The sequence below is a fragment of the Felis catus genome, chromosome B3, assembly GCF_018350175.1.
Source record: "Felis catus isolate Fca126 chromosome B3, F.catus_Fca126_mat1.0, whole genome shotgun sequence".
Lineage (NCBI taxonomy): Eukaryota > Metazoa > Chordata > Mammalia > Carnivora > Felidae > Felis > Felis catus.
Window position 1 is genome coordinate 87,281,836 of NC_058373.1, and position 24,336 is coordinate 87,306,171.

The 24,336-nt window shown below is 36.4% G+C and overlaps 1 long non-coding RNA gene across 4 annotated transcripts in view; it reads right to left on the reverse strand.

Moving 5' to 3' along the window:
- LOC111560996 overlaps positions 1 to 24,336 on the reverse strand; it is a 193,222-nt gene that overhangs the window by 15,239 nt on the left and 153,647 nt on the right. For all 4 annotated transcript variants that reach the window (XR_006599542.1, XR_006599541.1, XR_006599543.1 and 1 more), the window contains one exon: positions 4,721 to 4,875. This is a non-coding gene — a long non-coding RNA (uncharacterized LOC111560996). The remainder of the gene's footprint in view (positions 1 to 4,720; positions 4,876 to 24,336) is intronic.

Consider the following 24,336-nt stretch of genomic DNA (forward strand, 5'->3'; position numbering starts at 1 on the left):
AGTCAGAGACTAGTATAGTTTGCTACCATAATGTGATTCCACTTAGGTAAAATTGTTTATATTGTAGTATGTGTGTGCATGAAAATGTGAGTAAAAATCAAATTGTTAACGGTACTGATTTATTGGTTGAAAACTACGGAGTAGTTTTTACTTTCCACTTTTTATTTATTTATTGTTTGAATTTTTGAATGAAGATTTATTACAGGTGTTATATAAATGAGCGATGGATGACCTCTGTGTCATAAGCCAGTTTGCTTATTTCTTTACTACAGGCTGAAACTTGTTAGCTCTAAAATCCACCAGTACCAGACTCAAATTTTGACACATTCAGTTGTTTGAAAAATAGCCCAAGCAATCATTAAAACAAAAAAAAAGTTCTTTAACCATTTAAGCCTATCTGCTTTGCATACCTTGGGAAACCTCACTGCGCAGTTATTACTCATTGTTAAAAGACAGCAATGTGGTTATAAGCTGCTATGGCCCTTGGGAGCTTTCTGACCCAGAGACTCATTGCAGTGCTGCTGAAAAATATCATCTAGATGTGTAAAGTCCCTCTCTGATAGCCCTTCCCCCCCCCCAGAAGTCCTTTTGTGATCCTCCTATTCTAGATGGGGGTCCTCTTGCCTATGGTCTCATGCAGTGAAGGACTCTCCCTTCACTACCCTGTCCAAGTGCTGCCCAGCAAAGTTTGCTGTGTGTTGCTATTTCCCATGGTCATATATTTTACACTGATGAGCCATGAGCCCTCAGATCCATTGGACCTCCTACAATAGGCATTTGTAACAGCATGTAAAAATAATAAAACAGTTTTTTAAACCAATTTTTAAAGAAAAGAATTTAAATGGGTCCCCTATATGTGTCAAGGGGGAACTGGGAAGGACCCAGTTTCCAAGAAAAGGTACCTTGCAAAAACCAGGGCCCTGGGAGGCTTAATTCTCCAGGCAGAGGGTCTCAATTAACAACCAAGGTCAGACAGAAACTATCCTACCCAGGATCATAAAATCACATTGTCTTGCTTTTGATCACAAATACTTTCTGATTTTAATATCACCCAGGTTCTGTGATTAATATTCAGGCAGTGGATATTTTAGGTGTTATTTCAGAACAGTTTTCCAATTCTTAACCTGGTGAGTCACCAGGGACCTCCCATAATTTCCTCCTTCCTCTTGTGATAATTGCTCTTTCTGTAAAAGTTAGTTTCATAGATTCATCTGGGTATTGTTTGCCTTCCTCCTCCCCAGTCAGATTGCAGGCCAACGAACCTCCATGTTTCTCCTTCATGGAGTGCTCCCCTCCCTTTGGAAAGACTCTTCATTTCTTTATCCTCAACTGTGTTTCAGAATCCAAATGCAGTTTGTTGATGCCATCTGCATCTCTCAGATCTTTCTCTCCCCACTTGCAAAGCAGATAACTACTTTTTAACTACCCAGACCACTCCCTAAACTATCTTTACTGATTAAATAAAATTACTAACAAAAAATATTTACTAACAAAAAAATAATCACTAGTTAATACCAGACTTTGATAATCAACAGATTATAAAGCAAAGCATACTATATTTCTGCATCTATATTATCTTTATTTATATCCATATTCCTACCTTCCAGATTGGGCTGCAGATTTGCAAATTCAGCAGATTTTCTTGTTAATTTGACACATTAAACAAATAAACAGCTACTATGTATTGAACCTTTGTGCCAAATAGATGAGACAGGTGGTAAGAATCATTCCCACTTTTCATTAAGAAATCTGACTTGCCTTCAAGAAATCAGGAGAAAAACTTGGCCACAGAATTAGTAAGAAGGCAGTTAGTTATGGAGGAGGGAAATTAATTTCCTGAATTCCAATTCCACGCTGTTTGGAGATCTTCCTTGATAATCCTTGCCTCCCTTCTCCTCAACTATCAAAGTGCTTAGTGTTAATATTCCTCATGTGAGACACTAAGATTTAACCAACAATGAAGAATGGAAAGTCATACTCAAGGATTTATTTTTGCACACCTCCACATGAAGTACAGATAGAAAAGACCCAAAGAGGTGTCTGAAATGAATTTCAGTCCATGGAAGCTTTGCAATTTTTCCTCTCCTAACCTGTTGGAAAAAATGATTGCCAGGTGAACAGGCCTTTGTAGTAAGCCAGTACAAACCATTTTGATAGAATTACATGTTTCTTTTTCACTTAGGATCCTCTTCCCTTAGACCTTTTGTTCCTGCCCTTGTTTCTAATTCTCACTGTTCATTGGAAATGACTTACTACAGCTACAGACAGTCACTCTGCTTCCTTTCCAAATGTCAATCCTCAGAATTTTCTCACACACTCTGAGAGCCATATCAAGAATAAAAAGACTCCCAAATCAAAGACTTTAATTACAATCACTATTGAGGGCAGATCGGTATCTCAATAATTACTAAATTAACAGTGTTCACAACACAGTTCTTTCAGTGATCCAGGTTTTTCAGGCACAAAGTGGTTTCATCAATTCCTTACTTTCATTTCTTTTAAATAAACTAGGAATGTGCTTCAAAGAATAAACTTAAAGACTTCAGTTTTTACACTTGGTTCATCATTGCATATAATTAACACGTTCTTGTTCTCTACTTAATTTAGAACAACATTAAATTTCCATCCAGCCCACAAAAGTATATGTGCATTATTGGAATGTAGTTAAGAAGCCCAGTTGTCAGTTGGCAAAAGCTTCATCCAGAGACATTTGGAACCCAATTTACCAGCAATGGGTTTATGCAAACTTGTGAAGAAGGCAAGTTTAGCATGTCTCCCTCTTAGTTCTCCTCCAAGCACCTTCATAGCCACCTCATTGCTATCTGTGGCTCAGAGGACCCCCATATGGAGGGATGTGAAACTTCCTTTACAGGAAGCATATCTCCCCAACATTTGTGCTAAAAGGGACCACTTTACCAACTAAGCAACTTGATCAACTATGTATTACAGTAGCCATTTGAACAGTCACTTCCTGAACATAATGCCTCTCTCGTCATCTAGACCCATTAGTGATTCGCCTGGGAGGAATTTCAGTTCTGGGGGCATAAATGTCTTCCGAGCCTCTCATTAAATATTTTTCACTATAAAAAAAGCCATGTGGTAACAACAACAACGATGATGATGATGATGATGATGATGATGATGAATAACAATTATTCACAGGTCACTTATTTTGTTCCCAAAATTGTCCTAAGTGCTTTGCACATGTATTAACTTATTTGATCATCTTTAAAATCCTGAGGTTGAAACCACTATTAACTGCCATTTTACAGATTATCTTTTGATGAGGTGTAGTGACTGCTTTGCCAGGGCTTTAGTGTCTTTCTCCTACTTAGGATTCTGTAATTACATGCAAAATTTTTTAGCAGTAGGTAGAACATATCTGGGGTATCACCATGTACTGTTGGTTGTTGGTATTACCATGCACTGCAGCAAAATCCCTGACAGGGTAAGAAGAAAGGAATCAGTAGATAGAGACCAGAACTAGGCAGAAGCTCGGGCAACACTGGGGAGCTCTCACTGCAAAGGAAGAGAATACAGGAAGGGTTTCTTTGACCCTTGCAGTTTTAAGATGTCATCTAACCATGGAAATATTCTGAGACATCTACAAAAGATATCCTTTGAGGAAGAACTGGTGACAGAAATTCTAGGAGTCTATGGCATAGATTTCTAGTTGCGGTCCCAAGATTTATTTACTCTTATTCTTTATAAGAGAGCTCCAATTTTATTCAGAGTGGCAATGTGCCCAGCTAAAATAATGTATTCCTCAGCTTCCTTTGGTGCTAAAGTGGCCATTTAACTGAGCTATGACCAGTAAGCTGTAAGCAAAAGCTATTAGGTGGGGAATACAGACAGCTAGGATGTGCCACTTTGCCTCTTCCCCTTTCCTACACTCTGCTTCCTGGAATTCAGATTTGATGGATGAAACTCCAAACACCATATTGGACCACTGCGATGACCTTGAAGATGGAGCTGGATGCTAAGAAGGAAAGAACAGAAAAAAAGATGAAAGTTGGATCCCTGAAACCATGGAGCCACACTCACCTTGGACTGCACACCTCTGAATTGATTTTGTGTGGGATAAAATATAACACGTCTTCATATGTTTAAGCCATTGTTATCTCTGGCTTTTTGTTATATGCAACTGATCACGATTCTAACTGGATACATAAACTTAGGTGGAGGTTTTACAGGCAGCAGAACCTTTCGATTTTTTACAAGAGAAGAAAACTTAAAAGACCTCTCTGTCAATAGATTGGCCCTACAGAGACAGACCAGATGAAGAAATCTAGACCAGGAATTTCCCGAGCCCTGAATAAGGGAATTAACCTCTCTGCTTCTCAGTTTTCTCATTTACCACAAAAAGATGCTGGATTTGATCATCAGGTTGAAAATTCTGCAATTTTAAAAGCAAGAGAGAATAAAACACATACCAGTGATGCTGGTCAAACCCTGCTAAAAGGATGTCAGGTTTACTGAACTGTATGGTTTTCTCCTGTAGGGAGAGGTGACTCTGAATCGAATTCAACTAAAACCCTGTCTGAAGCAGCATGGCCATTCAGCGATTCCCCTCGGGACAGAGCTGCTACTGCTCTTGCAACAGGTCATGGTTACTATATCAGGGACCATTTGATTGGAATAAATAGAGGCTCGTTTAAATAAGCTTTAAGCTTAAGCTTAAGCTTGTATTCCTTATCCAAGTAATACAAAGATAACTTACTAACTCAAAAGGAACACCAGGTCAGGTAGTCCCAACAGAGAAACTGGGAATGTGAAAAGTGCAAAAATCCATCTCTTTGTTTGGTCAAAGTGGTATGAAATCTTTGCTTTCCTCTCCTGCTTCTCACTGGTGTCCAGCTTTCTCTGCCACAGCGCCTATACGACAAAAAAATGAAAATGGCTTTCCAGTTCTACATAATCTCTTCTTCAAGTTAGCACACCCCATCGATTTAGAGTCCATGTCATTCAAATTCTTAATTGAATCCGATTGGCTCACATTTAATTAGTGATGGCCCTAGGCAGGCATAACATCACCGACTAGAGACACAGCAGGCAGGGCTTAGGGGTTGGTTCTCTAAGAAGGACTATGACCTGGCAGATACAATGGTATCTTCAGAGAAATAACAAGGAGTTCTCCTAGCATTCCTCTTTAGGAGGCAACGTGTTTCTTTACTATCCAAGAGCTCCGTCCATGGGACGCTGCTGAGGTAGAACAGGGCTAATGTCCATGTCCCATATCAAGCTAATAAGTTATGCTTCCTAACCCACCTAGAGTGATAAAAATATATCACTGTTTTGAGTTTGTAACACTTACTACACATGACATGTATGTATGGGTATACTTGGAATGATTATAGTAATTTGAAATAAAATTGGTTGTGAAATTTTTGTTGAGAATCTGGCAGCATCCCTTCAGATAATTAAAGTATCAGAGGCAGGACCAAAAGCTGCTAATTTAACTTCTCTTTTGTCTATTTCTCTAGCTCCTGTTACAGCACTGTCCACTTCATACAGACCTTGTCTATATTATTCAGGCCTTTCTAATTCCTGTCTTAACCAATCCCAAACTCTGTTATTTGTGGATCACCTTGATAATTCTATATTTTAATTGGATAGGATTTATCATTTTACTGCATATTTACAATTATTTTAGTGTGAAAGCCATTTTAGTAATGGGTATTCTTGTCTTTTTTAAAAAAAACTATAATAATACAGGTAAATTTATAGTGTTTCTGTTTACTGTTAGATTTGGCTCAAAGTAATAATTTCAATGACATCTTTTAAATTTTGCATTAATAATTATTTTACCCTTGAGAATATAAGAGATTTGGCAACTTGGTATAATTTTCCAGTTTTTCAAAATTTAACTTTTTATTTTTTAGTCCTTAAGCACAAAAAGGAGAAATATGATACAGAGGGAATACAGTAATGAAGAAGTAATATGATCTGGATTTCTAACTTACCAGTTATGATAGCTTAGACAGGTCATTGAATCCTTTTGAACTTCAATTTTAATTATGCAAAGTGACCAAAACAGTATCTAAATCTACTACTCCATGGGATTATTAAATTTATAAAATTAAAGAATTATTATGAAAATATCTTATAAAATCCAAATACGTGAAGCATCATAGTATCATATCAACAGGGACTTTACCCACACTTCCATATTTTGTAAGATGATGAATAGCCATTGTAAGAAATAAAAGTAGATGAAGCATAAATAAATCAGGTCAGCTGGGCTCAAATTGGTGAATAGTACAGGAGTAAAACAGACCTCTCTATGTTAAGTATGAGTGAAACATTATGATTAGGGGCAAGCTGATGTACTATTTCATCAAAGCAGCATGTCCATATGATACAACAGAAAAGCTTTTAGGAGAGACTATATTTAAATGTGATTCTTGCTAATCAATCATCATTTATTTTTTTATCATGTAAATTGCCCAACCATGGATTTGACAAGAATCTCATGAATTAGTTTAAATGTATTCCTGATGTGTAATCAATATCTCCAGCAGGCTTCAAGAATGTATCTCAGTGTGTATATCCTTATTAGACATATCAAAATGAGACTTACCTGAAGCTAATATCACCAAATCACTCAAGAGCTTAATTCTAGCTCAGTAATCGACTTCTATAAAATTGTCACTGTAGAGTCTGAAGGGGCTGCCTAATAGAATGTAAAATTGCAGCCTTCTCTCCCTCACACTTTCACAAAATTTATTAGAGCAGATCTAGTTAGACACATGAAAAATACCTTAACTCATATGAGTATTACATGCATTCTCTAAATGAATTTCATATTCTGAGGTCAGAAAGTGTTCAATCATCCAAATCAGGAACTGCATTAATATTTGACTCACTTTTCTTTATATCTTCTATTGGTAGCTTGTTGGTGTTTGGCCTTCATTTCTGAGAATAGATTACTGGTCTAAACTGTCTAGTGATAATCTTTTTTTTAGCTATTCAGAGTTGTGCGTGTAAGACCCATCATCATGAAGTAAACTAAAAACAAACACAAGCTGAAGAAATAAACTGGCTATCAGAGCTCTGGCCCTAAGGAAAAACCATATAGTATTTTTCTCTTAAACATGACACTGATTTTTTTTAGGAGTCCACTTGAAAATGGTGGTCCAGACTGATTCTTCCTTGTCAGAACCCCAAGACTTCACCCCAGCAAGAGGGCAGGCATATCAGACCAGAGAACTACAATGAGTTCTCCTACAGTGAACAGTTGAAGAAAAGGAAGTGTCCCTGCTCCCGACCACACATGGAAAAGAGAAGGCAATGCGATATCCTCAAAGAATTACTTAGAACAAAGGGAAATGTTACACAAGTCCATTCTAGCATAGAAAGACTTTAGTGACATATGGTTAAGGGGGAAAAAACCCAGCATGTGTAGCCTTAGGAAAATAATTACAGAGACATGCACTGAAAAATTAACAGTGATGATCCCTGCACACTAGAAAGGGGCTATTTGTGTGTGTGTGTGTGTGTGTGTGTATTTCTATATATATATTTCTATATTTGTATATACATATATATATATATTTTGCTTACCTATAAGTTAAAAATTCTCTATGATAAATATATGTTGCTTTTGTAAGAAAAAAAAGGAATGGTAAAAAAAAAAGCCTACACTATGTTTATGACACGACAGAAAAGGTCTCTGTTTGGTATATTCACTTAATCAAGTGATGTGGTCATTTTCAATGTTAAGGGCAAGGACCAGATATGATGGGAAAAGATGCTGGATTTTAGGACTCTGGGTCAGTATTGTTTTATTCTTTCAGAATATAGCAATCTCTTAAAATCACTATATATTTATCAGTGTTTACCATGAACAACCAAAATAAGTTTTTGTTACATTTGAATAAATTTGGTGGGAGAATGAGTTGCTAGTTAGCCTCACCCAGAGCAATGCTTCCCCATTCCTACAGGATGAAGTTCTTATGGGTCCATAATCAAATGGAAAAAAAATTTTTAAAAATGTGATGAGCCTTACATAAATAGAAATCCATTTAACTTTCCAAGCTTTGTTTTTAAGAATGGTGATGATAGTAGCTCCACGCTACATAGATCTTCCTCAATATGTGTGGATTCCATATCCATGAATTGGCTACTTGCTTAAATGCACAGAATGCACAGAACAAGAAAAATGTGAGTCACCCAATGGGCACATTCTCACTAAGGTGAACAAGGCAATGCTCTGCCTCCTTGTTTCAGCTCTCATACCGTAAACAAGTGTTCTTTTTGCAGTTCATTTAGTGCCACATTCTTTGCCTTTTTACATTTTCTGTTAATGATTTTGCTGTTTAAAATTGCCTCCACACACGGTGTTCAAGTGCTGTCTAGTGTTCTTAGGCTCAAGACTGTTATGTGCCTTATGAAGAAAATATGTGTGTTAGCTAAGCTTTGTTCAGGCATGAGTTATAGTGCTGTTGGCCATGAGTTCAATGTTAATAAATCAACGATATATATTAAGTAAGGTGTCCTTAAACACACACATGAAACCAGGTTATGTATGATTAATGAAAATGTTGTGACCAAAGGGCTCTCAGGAACCTAACCTTGTAATTCCCCTAGATGCAATGGTTCATTATCTGCTAATTCAGTGTTCCTTGCAATGTTACAGAACATAACTCTTATGAGTAATATATATATATATATACATATTATATATGTACATAATATATACATATATATGAGTAATATATATATACACACACATATATACACACATACGTATGTATATACATATATACATATATATATAGTGTTATGAGTAACTATATGAGTAACTGGTCTCACAACTCACCTTCATTTGTTCATACCTTGTTTAATGAATATGCTTTATTCTCTACTAGGTTTTGCTGAGGGAACAATAGTCAAGGAGACCATGATAGTACTTGCCCTTTTTGGAAATATGTGTCTTAGGAGAAGACACAATCCACTCGTCAAAAATGACAAGTAGGTATATGAATAAAGTGACTTGATGTGGTAATTTACAAAAGGAACAAAGATGGGATTTTTAAAAATATATTGTTTTAAATTTTCATGTATTTTTGAGAGAGAAAGAGACAGAGTGTGAGCAGGTGAGGGGCCGAGAAAGACAGGGAGACACAGAATCCGAAGCAGGCTCCAGGCTCTGGGATGTCAGCACAGAGCCTGATGTGGGGTTCAAACCCATGAACTGTGAGATCATGACCTGAGCCAAAGTCAGAGTATTAACTGACTGAACCACCCAGGCACCCCTTGATGGGATTAAGATTGAAAATGAGAATGGAGAAATGTAGTCTAGGTAGTTTGATCAGGGCAGATTTCTGTGGGAGGTAATATTTAAAATGAAGAACTGTAGGGATAGAGGGAATTAGCCACATGACAAAGGGGAAAAGAACATTCCACTCAGACGAGAGATTTTATGCTGAGATCATGAGGCAGGAATGTACGTGGCACATTCAAAGGCTGGAAGATGACCATTGTGATTAGAAGATGGGGAGATGGGAAGAAAGCGGAAGTGGAGATGTAAACAGGGGACAAGGATGCAGGAACTGTAGACTGTGGTACAGAGTGTGGATTTTATTGCATTGTTATGGGAGCCCACAGAAAGATTTTAAGCAACATATTAAAGTGATTTCATTTGTTTTTAAGAACATTTTACTGCTAGGAGAGAATGGATTGAAGAGGAGCAAGCACTGAAATGAGGAGACCCAGTGAGAAGTCTGGTCCAACAATGTATGAGATGGTCTAGCAAAGGTGGAGCCAAAGACACCAAAGCCAAGACATCTATTGAAGATAAAATTACCAGGATGTGGCGATGAATTGCATGAAGGGCAAGGAAAAGTGAGTATTCAAAGACAGACCTAGATTTTTCATTTAATGATAAGATAGGAATACTAATGTTTACTTTATAGAACTGTTCTGAAGATCAAATAAAGTATTCCATGTTAAATACTTATAGCATTTGACATATAGTAAGTACTACATGAATCAGCTATTATTATTAGATATGGTTTAGAAATAGGTGAATTTTGTAGTTAAAACAGTATTTGTCAAGTAGGTAAATATCCCTCTGGATTTGTTTTCATAGGAAATTATGGTGGGTTTAAGGTGGAATTAGAATGTTATTTGACCAAGGGGCCCAAGAGCACTGAAATCCTGGCTTGGTCCAATAATCCTGTCTTCCTGTGAAGTGTCCAAATTCAAATAACATGTAGTTTATATTTAGAATTTGGACCCCAAATCTAAAAGATATTTTAGAATGGACTATGGGAACAGTCATTGTATTATACCAAGTAGGCCTGTACCAGCCTCTAACCAAAGCAGACTTGTGCATTTATCCTGTGACATGTCCTACCTCAAATGGAGTTTGCATCTAAGCTTGGACTGTGTGAACAGGAGCCATCCTCAACCTCTTGGAAAACTTCACCAACCGTAATGAAGCACAGTCAGGGTCTTGGACCCTTCTTAGGGGGCAAAGGGCTGGCGTGAGGAGATGCAGGAAGGCAGAGTTTCTGAGCCCCCCTCAGAGGACAAAAGATACACTTTAAATTGACTCAGAAAATTCTTCTTTTCATGGCTCAAGCTAAAATGGCGTTATTTCACTCCCTGACCAAATTAGTACAGATTCTAAAATTATAAGGAACAATATGATATACCAATTAAATTAGCCACAGTAAAGACAACCTCCCTTGGAGAAAAACATTATGAAGTCTAGGGCATGTGAACTTAGCACCTGTCAATGCTATTAATGTCTGAACAAACTTGGTGACTGCAAGCGTGCTCAGTCATTCAGTATGTATTTAGTGCCTGCTCATTAGGACCATATGTAGTAAACCTATTACTTTTAGTCTTCATAGTTTTCACTTTAAAGAGAAGTGGATGATATTACTCTTTTCTGGTAAAGGTGGGTGTATTTTTTTTTTAATTAATCAAGTTCAGTTTCATCAAATACAGCTAAACCTCGAAAATTTTAAGAAAAGTGTAACAGGATAGGTAATCTTTTTTTTTTTTTTTTTTTTTTTTTTTTTTTTTTTTTTTTTTGTACTCATCACTCAGCACAAAATGCTTATTTGCTCCTCAGGATAAAGCTGTTAAATGAATAATTATTTTGCTGCCTGGGTCTGGTTAACATGTCACTTTCTCCTAAGGAAGCCACATTTTCCTGCAGTGGCACACTATTTATCATGTATTCGTTAGATTTCCGAAAATGTGCTTGTGTTTTAAGATTACTTAAACAGAAAAAATATTTTTTTAAAATAGCTACTTATCACATTAAGACCCTCCCCCCAAAACACACAAAGGTACACATACCTACACATGCACACCCATAAATATGTATAAACTTGGAATCCCATCTTGTCACTCCAGGATTGTAGCTAGTCCAAAGAAGAAACCTACAAATATGCTTAAAACACCACACAGTCTGAAGATGCTGGTCTCTCCTATACAGCTAGCTTATTTTAACTGCTTCTGATTGCATAGTATAAGCTATTGAATCAATGAAGATAGTATTACTTAGCCATCAAAAAGGGCCAGAGATTGATCACACGTGGACAAGAGTAGAGAAAACAATCTATGCGGACATATATTGTAGCTATGGGAAACTTCTATTCTAAGAATCAATTAACACAAGGTCAATGAATCCTCTACTATTTTAGTGAGTTCAATGCATATTCATCAGAACTTAAAATACATAGTAATAGCAATGATTGTTACAGTTGTCATAGCATGAGTATATAGTAAACAGGAACTCACTCTAGATGCCATCTTCTAAAGTGTAAAATTCAGTAGAACAGATTGATTTCAGACTCCTTTAGATTACAGACATATTCATTACAGCAAACTAATTCATCCCAAGTGACTGAGATATACAGTCCTATCATTATTTAAGAATTAGTATATAAAACATGTTATATTATATGTATATTTGTAAATACAATGTATGAGTTAGATAATTGGAATATAATAAAACAAAATCCTAAAAAATTTCATAAAAAATAATTGAGTCTTTCTTTGCTATTTCCCAAAGTATTCTAATTGCTTCAAGGTTATTAATTCAAATACAATTATCTCTAATAAATATACCAAAAGTTCTACACTGGGTTTGTGAATATTGGATAAATGCATATTTTCTATATTCTGGGCAACCCAGACCCATAACCTAGACCTTGAGGATGTCTGTGTTACTCAGCAGTACTGTATGACAATAGTATTTGTGATTCCCATGAAATTCCACGAGTTCATTTACCAGCTGTCTCAAAGTTCTAGAACAGCTTTTACCTCATGGCAGAACAGATTATATATAGTAATTCCACCCCCTAAAAGAGGACAGAACAGAATAACAACGTTACAAGTTACATTAAAAGGTAATCTATAGACTGTTAAAAAAAAAACAAAACAAAACAAAACAGGAGTGCAATTTCCACTCAATTAAGTAGCAAAGAATACATTCTAATGACTGCATTTACAGAAGATACCAACAATCCTTAGTAGACAAACTGCATGCTAATTCACCAGGTAACTGAGAACACCAGAAGAGTAAAGTTCCCTTCAAGTGCCCTGAATACAAAAACAAATTAAAAAAGAAAAGTGTGCAGTATCAGAGCCTGTCTTTTTTGTAATGAACCAAGTAATTACCAAAAAGGCTAATGTTAGTGAAGAAAAACAGAAACCTTCTAACACTAATCTTCATAGAGATGAAATCTAATTAAGTTTTATTTAAAAAATAATGCAATGGACAACAGGCAGAAATACAAAAGAATAAAATTTTCTACCACCTCGGAGGAAAATACAGAATGCGCTGACAGCGGGTGGAGGAGTTGGTTTACTTGGGTGGGATAAAACAACAACAACAATAATCGAGTCACCTGGCTAGCATTACAATTGTGAATACCAGTTTCATACAGTCTAATTAAACGAGTAATGACAATAAGAAACTATTTTGAAATGGGCCATCCATCTCCCCTGCTCTAATAAAATGCCATGGTATTTATAAAAAAGGCAAACCTGAGACATTTACTTTCAGACTGAGGGACATTTTCCTGTCAAAATATTCTCATTTAATAGCTTCATCCCATAAAATAATTAAACAAAATCAAGCAGCAGGCAAGCTAGTCAGCTGGCCATCTAAGTGCTTATTTGAACATTTATGCAGAAATAATGTCACTAGCATGCCTAGTAAGGTGGCTTTTTTTTTTTTTGAGATGTGCCCTGTCAGTGATGGGGATGATGTACCAGTTGAGTATGTCATAAAAACATTCTTAAACACGCAGTTCTTTTTAAAAGTACATTTATCATTAGATCAGCAATCTGTTGGCTCACTTGAGTGTTCCTATTGTGCACAATGTGATTTAGAATATTAGATATGGGCTTTGCAATAAAAATGGGTACATTAGAACAGACAGGTGCTCTTACTCTGTCCTCCACCAAAGATAAGATATGAAGGAAAGAACATCAATGGGTTAATTCAGGCTTACTCCTGCTACAACAATCTGAAAAAGAGCACCCTGCAAACTCAAATGTAATTCCCCAACCCTTCTATTCATATCTTTTTTTTTAATGTTTATTTATTTTTGAGACAGAGAGAGACAGAGCATGAATGAGGGAGGGGCAGAGAGAGAGGGAGACACAGAATCAGAAGCAGGCTCCAGGCTCTGAGCTGTCAGCACAGAGCCTGACGCGGGGCTCGAACCCATGGACCGTGAGATCATGACCTGAGCTGAAGTCAGACGCTCAAAAGACTGAGCCACCCAGGCGTCCCCCCCACCCTGCCTTCTATTCATTTCTTAAAGTGGAAGGGTTTTTAGTAACAGGGTAGGAGGTAAGGTTGATCTTCATTTTAAGAGATCAAGAAGAGGACTATGGGGCTGGAGGAGAGGGAGAAAAAGACTGCTAGAGGTTGGGTATTGTAGACCATTTCGGGTTTACATGTGTAAAAAAGCTCTGAGGCTCTTCCTGGGTGCAAGAAAATTGAGGAATGGATGAAAGGGGGGTGATAAGTGCTAGTCTAGTTTTTGAATGGGATCTTTTTCAATTGCCTGTAAGAAATGAAATGCTTTTAAAATTACCTTTGGCTGTCAAACTAAGCCTCTTCCAACGTAACTCCAACCAGAACTAAGACATTTCAAGGATTCATATGGGTTATCTATGTCATGGCTTCATCACCTAGAACCTATAATCCAGAACAACTTTAAAAATAAAAAAGTCCATATACCCTTTGATTTGTCCAATAGAGCCATGTAGATAAAATAGTAACATTTAAAAATCACTGACATTACCATACCAACAGTATGAAAAAGAAGTTTGAAATATTCTTTCTTTAAAGTAATTTAATTGAATGAAGAATAATGGGATTATTTTTCCAGTTGTAAACATCTTAAAGAAAATATTAAGAAGGCACATAATTCTTTGGTTTAAGGCTCTCAAAGATATATTTAATCAAATGTATTATTTAATCAAATGTATGCAAAAGAATCTTCTGGATTAAGAGAACCCTGTGTTCAGATTTATTTTTACCATTGTTTAGGAATGGTCATGAGTGGTTTCTTCATGTTAATATCCTTAAATTTTAAATTTATTTAGAAACTAAATTCAATTATATTTTAGAAACACACAGAGATCTTATAAGTTTTATACTCTCTCGATAGAACCATGGCAACCTATTTTTTTCACTCTCCTATGGAAGTGATCATGAGTTACAATTTACTCTTATCAGATCTTTTATTTTATATTCACTTGAAGATTCAAAGCCAAGTTCTTAGATATTTAAGATGTGGCTTTTTGTATCTTCTCAAGGAGACCCTGACAATCCAGTTATCTCACAAAATGAATCACATGAATGAATCTGTCACTGTTAAAATACTATCTCCCTTTAACAAAGTAGAAATGCCTTCTTGCATTAAAAAGCTTCAATATTTAACGGAGTTACTTCTACCAAAATAGATTTAACTTTTGGGATAGAGGTAGGGAAAGCAAGCTGTAATGATTTCTGATGCCAACTACCCAGAGTGCAACCAAACTTCACAGGCTAAGACACAGTCCTCCACAAGACTACTCTCACTTCAGGTATCAGCTACAGGCTCAGGGGTCCCCAGCCTATATGCACTCTGATGAGCTGGCTACAGATTTGGGAGTTTTCACTATCCCCTCAGGTCAATAATTCACTAACATGACTCATGGAACTCAGGAAGGTGTTATACTTACTACTACAGTTTCATTATAGCAAGAGGATATAAACCAGGAGCAGCCAAAGAGAACACTACATAGCATTAGCTATGGGAGATGAAGTTTACACTTTCGTCTCCACATGGAGTCAGTTCACATTACACCCCTGGCAAATGAATGTGTGACAAAATGCAGAGTATTATCAACTGAAGAAGCTCACTTGAACTTCAGTGTCCACAGTTTTTATTGGAGTTCCATTATATAGGCATGATTGATTGAGTCATTGGCCCCAAAGTTGAACTCAATCTCTTCCCATCTCCTCCCTGGAGATTGGCCTAATATCATGTGGTTCAAAACCCCAACCTTCCAATCATATGTTTGATCTTTCTGGCATGGTCAGTCCCCATTCTTTGTCATCTGGTTAACATATACCATCTATAGACCACCATAATTAACAAAGAAGTGTGTATGAGCTGGGAAATTCCAAGGGTTTACAGGTCAACTCCCAGGAACCAAGGACAAAGGCTGGCCAAATTCTTAATTATACAAAGCCTATGGAATCCTATGTCTTAGTAAATTATCTTATAATTGATTTTGAACATTTAAGGGGAAGTAGAAACATTTATGGGAAGTAATGTTAAACCAGACCAACAGGTGGCCCTTGTCCATTGATTTATTCTCAAATTAGGCAAGAAACAGTTAACAGTTTCTAAAAATAAATGTGAAGCTTTCTATTAAATACACCCTTGCTGTAAAAATGATTTCCTAGGAATTTTATTTCAAATAATGATGAACATGTTATGTATTTTCCAGGGGAATAACTATACTACTAACTAGATGATACATTAGAGTAATGATAAAAACCAGGATTGGGAGTTAGTCTTAGATATGGATTCCAAATCTGCATATAGATCTCTGATTTTTCATTCATTTCTTAAGTGGGAAATACATTAAACATTTTTTAAATGATTTAGTAAGATAATATATTTCTTGAATATACTGTGTTAAGTAAATGGATTCTATTATTATTTTTGCTACTTATATATGTAAGGTGAAATATATGAAGATTTTCTAGTATATATATATATATATATATATGTGTATATATATATATATATATATATATATATATATATATATATATATATTATAAATGATAACAATAGAAGAAAGTTCCTCAAAGAAAGATAACTAAATATCTTGTTAAACCATTAAACTTTATATATTTACATTCCAGTATGAGTCATAACTATTGGCTTTTAAGGGCTTTTCTGAACTATTGACATGTGTCAGAATGTATGAAAATAATAAAATCCAGCACTGAGTTTCTTAAGATCCTTAAATTTCCTAAAATTCTTCTGTTGTCTGCCTCTTAATCTTTTCTAGTATGTCTAAACACTAAACACTATTATTCATCTTAATGGTATCTTAACATAATGTTTTTATTCATTCATTAAACATGTTTATTAAGCACATATTATGTACTAGCTGGGGATTCACAAAATAGTAACAATACAGCAGTTAACACAAGAGATAATAATCCCTTCTCTCAAGGAACTTCTATTATACTGGAGAATAACAGATAATTAACAGGTAAAAAATAAAACGTTTTAGATTATAAATCTATGAAAAAATGACCTAGGAAGATGAGGATAAAGGCAGTGGGTGACGACTGACAATTTAAATAGGGTTTGCAGGGCAGCTGAAACCTGAGGGTGGTGAAAAAGAGAAGTATGGAATTATTTGAGGGAAGAACATTCCTGCTGTTCAAAAGCAGCTAATGAGGTCAATGTTACCTAAGTGGAGTGAGGTCAGGGGAAGAAGTAGGACATGAGGTCAGATAGGTAATGTGGGGGTAAGGGAGTGTGCAAATTATATAAAGTCTAGTAGGTCATTATAAGTTTGGTTCTTACCTTCAGAAGCCTTTGAAGGGTTTTGAGCAGAAGAGTAACATATTTTTAAAGAATTCTTGCCGCTGTGTTCAGAACAAACTGAAGGGAAGTAAAGAAATAGAACTATTTAGGATGCTATTGAAATAAACCAGGTGAGAGATGAGAGTGGTTGGGACCATGGTGTTAGCAGCAGGGGAGAGTAGGGGGAGTGTTTCATTTCTGGATATATTTTGAAGGTAGAATCAACAGAGTTTGATGGCACACTGTTTGCAAGGCTTGTAAGGAAAAGAATGACCAAGGATGATAATAAGACATTTAGCCTGAGGTACAGGAAGATGAGAGTCACCATTAAGTAAGATGGAAAGACTATGACAGAAACAGACTTTGCGGGTAGGGAAGGAGAGAGGGAGGAAAGAAGAAACAAAAGGCCAGAGTTCGAATCTAGATTTGCTGATTCCAAAGCAAATTCTTAACTACAATACCAGTGTACCAGCTTGCATTTATTGGACACCTGTAATGTTGCAAAGGCTATAGTTTACATATTTTTGTCTTATTCAATTTTTTCAAGAAGTCTATGATGATGAAAATAATAATAAGGCAAATATTTACATAAGGCTTACTATGGATCCTGAACTGCTGTATCTCTCTGTCACACACACATACACACACACACATGCACACACTTATAATCCTCATAACAATCAAACAATCATAGAATCAAACAATCATAGCTTCCAAGTCTGTGTATTGTCATCCCAGGAGGGAGATAGGGGAAAAAACAAAGGATCAAAGGGTTTGCCATCTCCTAGAGATCACGTTGTAAGAGCTGGCATTTTAACCTTTCTTCCTTCCTCAGCCCTTTGGCCAGTGGATTATAGAGAATAGCACCTTTCAACTTTTGGTGAGGGGCCAGGGGTAATAATAGAATCAATGGCCTGCTATTTCTGGGAACTCTGCATATGGATTCTAAAGTAACCTAAGTGTGTGTGTGTGTGTGTGTGTGTGTGTGTGTGTGTGTATGTATGTATGTGTATGTGTTTAGTTTTACTGTGTTCATTTGCTAGGACTGCCGTAACAAAGTACCACAGACTGGGTGACCTAAACAACAAAAATTTATTTTCTCACAATTTGGAGGCTAGAAGTCCAAGATCAGTGTCAGTAGGCTGATTTCTTCTGAGGCCTCTCTGCTTGGCTTGTAGATGGCCACATTCCCCCTGTCTTCATGGTCTTCCATCTGTGTGTGTCTGTGTCCTAATCTCCTCTTCTTGAAAGGACACCTGTTGGGGTACCTAGGTGGCTCCAGTTGGTTAAGTGTCCAACTTCAGCTCAGGTCATAATCTCATGGTTTGTGGGTTCAAGCCCCATGTCGAGCTCTGTGCTAACAGCTCAGAGCCTAGAGCATGCTTAGGATTCTGTGTCTCCCTCTCTCTCTGCCCCTCCCCCACTCATGATCTGTCTCTCTCTCTTTCTCTTTCAAAAATAAATAAACATTAAAAAATTTTTAAGTCTTTTAAAAAAAAGGACATCTGTCATACTGAGTTAAGGCTCGTCCTAATGATTTGATTTTCTCTTTAACGACCCTCCCCAAATACAGCCACATTCTGAGATATGGGTGGTTAGGACTGCAACATATCAATTTTCTAGGGATGTGCCACAATTCAGTCCATAACTGTTATTAATTATAATCTTCTTATAATGCAGAAGTTGGAAAATCTTTTCCCACTGAACTTTAAAGGTAGTTTCTAAACTTAAGTCAACAGCATGAGGGATACAGAGAGGCAGAAGTGTGATGCCACCTGGCTCTCTTTTTGAGTCTAATGACCTTTTCTCTTCCAGTCTATGTCTCAGACATGGGAAGAGAGGCAGCAGGTAGCAACAACACCTGGTTCACTCCTGAATCTCTCAATACAGTGTGTAGTGAGGAAAATTCAGTCAGTCTGTCAGTAATTCAGGAAAACTTTACCATTCACCACCCTCTACTACATGATAGAAAAGAAAAACTGCTCTTGAAACTCTTCAATTGTTTAGGCTAAGACTAAATTTAAGTTGGCAGACATATATAGATGTTGAGCTTTTATGTCTTTAAGCTGGTTTCATAAGATTTATTTTTAAGTTGAATTGGATACTTCAATTTTGTCAATAGGAAAGATATTGAGAATTATTCAAAATGTCTATTGATGGAAAGGTATTGGAGATTTTTATTAAAAATCTCTATGTAAATATATTCCCCCAAGATTATAAAGTATTCTATCCTCTGAAATACAAAGCTGATTAGACCCACCCAGAAATAATCTAGACTCTTTCCACAAATGAAATGAGTACATTTTTCCTAAGGGAAAAGAGGCATTGTGTATTTTTGAGGAATTCTATAGGAACAGACTTAAAAACTTCACTAAAACAATGATGTGAAATAAACTTGCAAGTTACTTTCAGAAATGCTTTAATATTCAATGACTACTAGTGACTGTAACCCTGGAGATGGAGCTATTGTGTCAACCCGAATATTGGAAGAATAATGAATATGTAGGGAGATGTATCTATCACACAGTTGAAAGGAGTGTAGCAAGGCACTAGACATATGAATTGTAAGTTTCTGAGGCTCCACTCTGAACAAGAGGCAGTAGGGAGAAGAGACTCTGTGATCCATAGCATACCAGTGTCCAATTCTGTATTCATAGCTTAAAGCTTAATGGTTAGATGTATTTTCTGCTTACAAAGCTTTTAACTGATTCCTGTTGGAGACCTGGTCTTAGATAACCCATCTCCCCAAGGCCTCCAGAGAAGGTCTTGAAGGCCAGGACTCTTCTAACCACCACCTCACTACATATACCCAGAAGAAAAGCAGATCCTTAGTTTAGAGTAAGTATCAAGATAAACATAGTTTGGGAAGAACTCAACCTTCTGAAGCTTTTGGCAGTGGGATTAAATGGTCTGGTTTGAACTAGAAATGGTAGGTTTCAGGTTCTAGAATTTATTAGATATTTCACCCCAAGATATAATCATAACTACTTGTATTTTCACAATACTTTTATAACTTAAGAAGCTTTTCACATGTATTATTTCATTCAATCAAAGTTTTACAATAAGAAAAAAGGCCCAGCTTTCAGATTCCAAAGGCCTTCACCCATGTGTCTGAGCCTTGGTTTCCTTACCCATGCTGGAGATAACCACATGAACTCTACTTACCTCAAGGAACAGTTATGAATGTCAAAGGATAGATACAGCATTATATGAAAATTATTTCAATTCCATTGTAGGTGCTATTTTTATAAAACCACAACCTATGAGTTAATCATCTGTCATTTTTTTATGGTGATTGATGGTGATAATGGCTCCACTGTCCTCGTGTTGAAACTGTCAAGGCCTTTAAAAAGAAAACTTAATTATTATGTTGAGTTGAGGAAATAAAGTTCCTATAGTCATTCTACCTAGGAAGACTGAGAGTTTAATTTATTTGATGAATGCCTTGAGATATATCTCATCCACTAGTGATAGAAAAAGATTTTTAAAAAATTGTCACTAAACAGTTATTTCTTCTTTCTACAAATGTAAAAATACCAACAGCCACCTACTTATTGAGCATCTACTTAGTGCCAAACATTGTTCTAGGTGCTTTTTATACTTCATCTTTTAATCCTTACATGATGACATGTGTATTATTATTACTGTTTCTTTGTTTATTTGTTTTTTTTAGTGGAGCTGGGGTTCTTGCTCTTTCTAATCAAGATTTCACCACAGAAATATTAAGACACTCAATTACCATGTGTTCTTATATCTGAATACATAGGGGTCTGGTAGGACTAATTGAAAATGTACATGCTTCTTGGCATGTTAGAATGGGCATGGACACTTCTGCAAAAGGTAGCAATTACACTTGACCTTGTCTCAGCTTCTTTATCTAGTCCATTTCCTCTCATGTGCTTCCTAAGAGCATTCTTACTAATGCAACAAGGATAAAAGAGATTATTCACCAAACACTTTATAGGGAGCTATTGTTTGTGTTAGGAGGAAATACACTGAGGAGTCATTATAGGGTAAATCTCTAAGTGTGGGGAACTGTAGCAAATAAGAATTATTAAATCCTATGCATAAGTCAAAGAGAGAAAACGTTCTTGAGAGGGAGAAGGGAAAGTGAAATAAAGAAGGAAAGACAGAGACCTAACAAGCTTGGGTGCTGAGCAATGAAATACCCAGAGAATGAAGCTCCAAGGAGAGTCTTAGGAGAAAACAAATGCATGTTAGTGGTTGTTCAGTTGGTTGGTAGAAGCATGTAATATAAGCACCCTCTTCTGCTTCCTTCAAGAAAATTTACTATAAAACTCTGTAAGGGTTTTGAGATGCTATGGCCTGAATTTGTATGTCTCTCCACCAAATTCATATGTTGAAATCCTAATGCCCAAGGTGATGGTATTAGGAGGTGAGGCCTTTGGGAGGTGCCTATGTCATGAGGCACTAATGCTCAGTCTGTTGAGCATCCGACTTCCGCTCAGGTCATGATCTCACGGCTCGTGAGTTCGAGGCCTGCATCAGGCTCAGTGCTGACAGCTCAGGGCCTGGAGCCTGCGTCAGATTCTGTGTCTCCCTCTCTCTCTGCTCCTCCTCAGCTCTGTCTCTCTCTCACATGTCCAATCTCTCTCTCTCTCTCAAAAATAAGCATTAAAAAAGTAAAAAAAAATAATAAAAATTGGACTGTGGCAATGGTCACATGACTCTACACTTTGTAACAATCATCAAATGTTCTGTTAAAAATAGATGAATTGTAAATGTGTAAACTATGCCTCATGAAAGCTTTTTTTTCAGAAGGGCTGCACAGCACTTTGTTTGAAATGCTACCACTTATGGAAAAGAGCTGAATACCTCTGAAAGCATATATAAAAAAATGGCAACAGTGGTTGCCTCTGGAGGGGAACTGGCACAAAGGGCTGAGGTGGGAAGAGTTCCTCTCTAATGTATCATGGCTTATAGTCCTTGGATTTCACACCATGTGGGTGTAACCATAATTTAAAAAATAACAACCGAAAATCTTTTGCATCTCTCAGTAACTAGGAGACACGTGGATGCTGTTGAGAGTAATGAGGTCATTAATAGTAATGGAGTCTTTGGGAAGAATAGTCTGGGAGGTGAAAATGCTGCCTTGTCTATTTCCAGAAAAAACCATTTTTACACTGTGGAACGATATTTGAGTGGTGATATCCTAGAATGAAGGGGCTTGAAGAGAAGAGTATGCAGGACCTGAGATAAAGATATCTGCATATTTCACTGTAGTAGAAGAGCTAACAGCTGAGGGGGGGAAAGTCTGAGGCCTTCATTTCTTTGATGCAAGAGTGATCATTCAGAAGGTTTTTAGAGAGTAGTGTATAGCCCACACTTTATATTTCAGTCATTTTGTCATTATCCTTTTTTCCTATTAGATACCTTCAATGTGTAATTCAAGAGCAAACTGTTGGAAAATATGTTCACCTCACCTTCTGTAGATTTTTACTTTTTCAAATTCTCTAATTCACTGTGCTTCTTTCAGAATGTAAGTGGGTTTATTTTTTATATGGGTGGCTTTCCATTCAACTGAAATTGCTGAATAATTGTCAGATGTAACAGGTTAAATCCCATTATAATCAATTCTTTAAGAATGAATATCTCTGTAATCTCAAAGATTTTCAAGTTCTAAGCCCTGGTTCAATTATACCTGATTTTGAACACAGTGATATTCCAAACAAATGCAAGTATTTGAGCATGCCTTAAAACTTGCAGTAATGAAATTTCAAAATGGTTAACAAGAGAAAGCATACTATAAATTACTAATACTTGAAAATCTGTAAAACCATATCATTTAGAAATGAATCTACAGTGCTTAACGTGACTATTCTCTATTACCCGGAATCTGTGAATCAAAGCAGGATGCTATGATCTCTTTTCTTTTGTGACTAATACCTGCTTAAAACCTTAATGTTCCATTATGACTAACTGTTCTCAATGGTCTGGAGATAAATATGATATCATAGTCTGAGAATACGCTAAATGATGGTTTCTAAATGAAATGCTTCATTTAACCTTGGAGACCCACTCAAAATTTTATTTCCCACATGATAATTTTCAGTTAAGACTATGGATGAAAAGTAAGGAAATGGATAATGTATGCACAGGTAACTAAGGGGGAGCAATACAACCTAATAGCTAATAATAGCTAGGGTTAGCCCCTGGAAACATTGTAGTATATGGAGAGTTAGTTTAGAGGATGGACTTCTAGTTGGATTACCAGAGTTCAAATTTTAGTTTGGCCACTAACTTGTTTGTGTAATTATATTGAGCAGATTACTAAAATTGTTTAAAATCAATTTCTTATATGCATAATGGGGATAATACTGTACCTACCACAAAGAGTTAAAGAGGATTATGTAAGACAATCAGTCATTCATTATTGTCAAGGTCAGTGTTTTGACGGAAGCTTCAAATTTTACAGCAAGAGGAGAATACATTTACCCACAAACAGGGGTACTTTTAATTTAAACATCATCAAAAATTCAAATGCTATCCAGAGAGCCAAATATGTGCTATAGAGATAGCTCAAGATTAATCTGAATAATGAGGGAAGGACTCAAAATAACATGGTAAGGAAAAATGGCTTTGGAATTCTAAAATTAACTCTGTGAATGTGGCAAATTAATTATCTTTCTGAGTCTCACTTTCCCATCTATAAAATGGATATGGTAACAACATCTTGTGAGAATTTAGTAAGTCTATGAATATAAGGCAGACAGCACAGTGTTTGACGTAGGTTGGGTGTTCAATAAATAATAGCTACTTTTACTGACAGAATTATTATAATTATTGTTATGTGTTTTATAATCTGGAGACAAGAACAAAACAGTCATACAAAGTTAACTGTATCTAAGCTGTGTGTAGAAAAAGAAGCCTCAACCTGACACATAGTAATCTAAGGAAAACAAGCAGCACTGGGTGGAGGCCAGGTCACCATAACGAAAGGAGGGCTTCCAACAATTGAGCAGGTATCATCTACCCACAATGAATTCCAGGAGATACTTCGAGGCCCCCAGAAAAGAGAAGAGAGGAGAAGATAAATACATTGATCTCTAGACAGTAGAGTGGGTAGAAAGGGAAGGAAAACAAAGGAGTTAGAGAAAAACAACATCTGGGGCAAAAACGAAAACAAAAAACCATGGCGGGACAATGCTAGGTGAGCTTGGTCAGAAGAGACTCTTCTGTCTGGGACTGAAACACTCAGATTAGGAACAAAGACACAAGGAAAGTATCTACAGAT